The following is a 3,167-nucleotide window of genomic DNA, read 5'->3' as shown; positions in this document are numbered from 1 at the left end:
GGGAACTCCAGGGCACCAATGCTTCCACAGGAACCACTAATGTGCTTCTCTATTGGAGGATAAAATCGGCCGAGATCAGTGGTTCTTGGAGCCGGCTTTACTTCAGAATCATCTGGAAAATTTCTTTCAACTGAAGATTCCTGGGCCCTACTTCAGATTTACTAACCAGAATATCCAAGGGAAGGCCCTAAATATATGTCCTGTCATCAGCTCCACAGGTGGCTCGGATGTGACCAGCAGTGGGTAGCACTTGGAACACAGAACTCTCAGATGCCATTTCACATTGAACTTCTACCCATGTATCCACAATAACTGCAACAGCAGTAACAGTCATAAAAATAATAACCTATGTGATCAGGTATCTGTTCCTCTTTCCACATCTAACCTTTGCTTTCCTCCGTCTTGGATTCACTTTCAGCCAGGATCTATCTCTCCAAGGGATGATAAACTGGCAACTAACACATGGTTCCGCCAAGTAATACTCATTTGCCAAAATCTTATATTTCCCATAATATGAATAGAGACATGAAACTAAGCAGGAAGGAATTATTAAAGAATTATGTGTTAATAACCTGAAAACAGTACAAGACAAATTAAGTTTGGTTTAGACACAAAGACAAGCACTGGGTCACTAAAAGGCATCACACACCTGGAATATGCTACTGTGGGTATATGCAAACATTTCTTTCTAGGAATCTCTGGAAACCATGTGGGGTCCTACATACCCAAGAGGACTGAGTCTCATCTACAGGTCAGAGACTCCTACCACCCTAAATTTTGTATTAACTTTCTACCCCCAAATGCATCTGCAACTCCAACAGCTTTCTTAGGTCTAGCTTCAGTGTCTCTCTGGGATAGGGCGCATCTGTACCTGGTGGCTGGGGTTGTAATAGTGGTGTGGCCCAAGGCCTGGCTTCAATTTTCATGGTTTTCTTTGAAACCTGGGCACAGGAAGATGATTGGACTTTTGTAGTTGTTTTGTTCATTCTTTTGTTTATTACTCTTAACTGCCTTCTCTAGAATGAGAGAGTTAAATTTGTTTGATTGGTTCAAGGATGTATATCCAATACCTATAACTTTTGTTGAATGAATAAATCAGAAAAATAATTGGTTTGAAAACTGGAAACAGAAGGGAGATTTATGGCCAATTGTAGATGCTGCTTACTTTCTCTGCAGAGACTTTGCATGCACTTGGTCCACCTGACCAAACACAAAGTCTCTCTCTTCCCTTCTGGGGAGAGAGACTCTGGGAGGTGATTCCCAGAATGATGAATACCAAAGAGAGTTTGTGGTCTTCAAGCAGTGCTTGCCTTGGGAAGAGGTCATTTGGTTGAGGTCATTAACTTCAACAAACTAAGTCACAGACCACTGAATACCATCCTGCCAGGAAGCTGGGAAGGTGTGAGTGGCATGCAAAGTGTGAAGGGCTGTTCACTACACAGAATATCTAGATGTTCCTTGGGAGTGTCCAAGAAGCTCCATGTTGTGAAATCAGGGAACTGAAGATAGATGTTTAGTGGTGTCAGTGGAACCAGGTCAACCAATCAGAAGCCTTTCAATCTCCTCCTCCTCCTCCTCCCCTCCTCCTCCTCTTCCTCCTCCTCCTCCTTCTTCAGAAAAAAAATATATATTTATTTTTCTAGAAATATATATTTAAAAATTCCTCACAAAAGATGCTATTCTCTCATTTCCCCATCTTTTTCCTCTTCTTCAACATCCCTGATACAAAGGACATTATTATACCTTATTAAAACTTCACCCAAATGTCCAGACAATGCTTCATCTATGTATTCTTCTGTGTTTGCAAGCTGCATGTTCATATAGCCATCTATAGATACCAGGTAGGTAGCCTTTGTACTTCATTCCTCACTTGAGTTTCACCATATTGGCTTTCCTGTGAATCCCCTGAGGAAAGGTTTGGGATTGAGGAGCAAACTCATCTCAACTACAAGCAACTGTTGTGGGCCACTCACCACCAGCCCAGCTGTCATCTGTCCCTCGTGACTGGAGTAGCTACAGCTGGGCATAAATCCTCCTTTTACTTTCTCATTTATCTGTATTATTTTTATCTGTAAAATTTTCTTTGGACATGTTGATGTTGCAAATGAAAAATATTTTACTGCTTTTTCCTATAAAAATTCCAATTTGTTGAACCTGCCTTGCCATTTCTAAGATTGTATTTGACAGAGAATGCCCTGTGTTCATGAGAATCAGTTGCAGGAGTGATCTAGGTGGTGGCCTGAGAGCCAGGAGGGGTAGTCTGGAGACACCATTCCACAGGTAACCTGTCCTCCCTGGGAGCTGCCAAGTGGTCTTCACTGCACCAGCACAAATTATTTTTGGATCCAACATTCTATAATTCACACTTAAACAAGAGACAATGGAATGAACATCTTGAAAATTTTTAGAGAATTTCTTTTGCCATCTACCATCTAAACATGACAGACCAAATCTTCTGAAGAGTTTTCAACACCCACAGCCTGGCAACTAAGAGTAGGAAAAAAAACTCATGCACAATATACACTTTCAAAAGTATTTTTAGTTTCTTCCATGAAATGACATTTTATTTTACTCTTCTTAAAAACATTTAACTGTCAGCAATGGCTCATGTCTGCTAAGTTCTGTAATTCCTATGAATAACTTGTTTAGTTCTTCGAGACAATGGACAGCTTCATCCTAATTTGTTTACCCAAGTTATAGCAGGCTCGGAGCAATTTGGTGTGGTTGTGAAACAATGGAAGTTTACCAACGGGAGTGGTGGAATCTGCTCTTCTAAAACAAACAGAGTCCAAGTCCTAATCTAGAATAGGATACACTTAGATCTATCCAAGTTCATATATATGAGATATATCAGTGTCCTTTGGGTGGGGGGATGGCAGATCCAAAGTGGGTAATTTGAGGGTAGTTTTAAAAATGTATTACTTATAATGGTGTGGGTAGGGTTTGGGGAACTAGTAGGGAAATTCCCAGGGCTAGCAACAGCAGAGAGTCACTACTCCTAGGCCTTGGATAGATGGAACAGTTATAGAAACTCAGAAAGAGTAGTTATATAAAGAGAACTTCCTAGTCCAGACCTCACTTTCTTGCCCACCTTCCAGTCTCCTGCCACTGCCTCTCATTGGCCAAATCTTTCAGAAGTCAGATAACAAGAGGCATGTTGATATGGC

At 41.0% G+C, this 3,167-nt stretch overlaps 1 pseudogene; it reads right to left on the bottom strand.

Annotated features, from left to right (window-relative positions):
* Window positions 1–1,676: 1,676 nt before the first annotated feature.
* LOC116631925 lies at window positions 1,677–2,469 on the bottom strand (annotated as a pseudogene).
* Window positions 2,470–3,167: the final 698 nt, after the last annotated feature.

The sequence above is a fragment of the Phoca vitulina genome, unplaced genomic scaffold, assembly GCF_004348235.1.
Source record: "Phoca vitulina isolate PV1807 unplaced genomic scaffold, GSC_HSeal_1.0 scaffold6, whole genome shotgun sequence".
In the NCBI taxonomy this organism is placed as follows: Eukaryota; Metazoa; Chordata; class Mammalia; order Carnivora; family Phocidae; genus Phoca; species Phoca vitulina.
The sequence above is the reverse complement of the archived record's forward strand: the minus strand, read 5'-3'. Positions and strand labels throughout refer to the sequence as shown.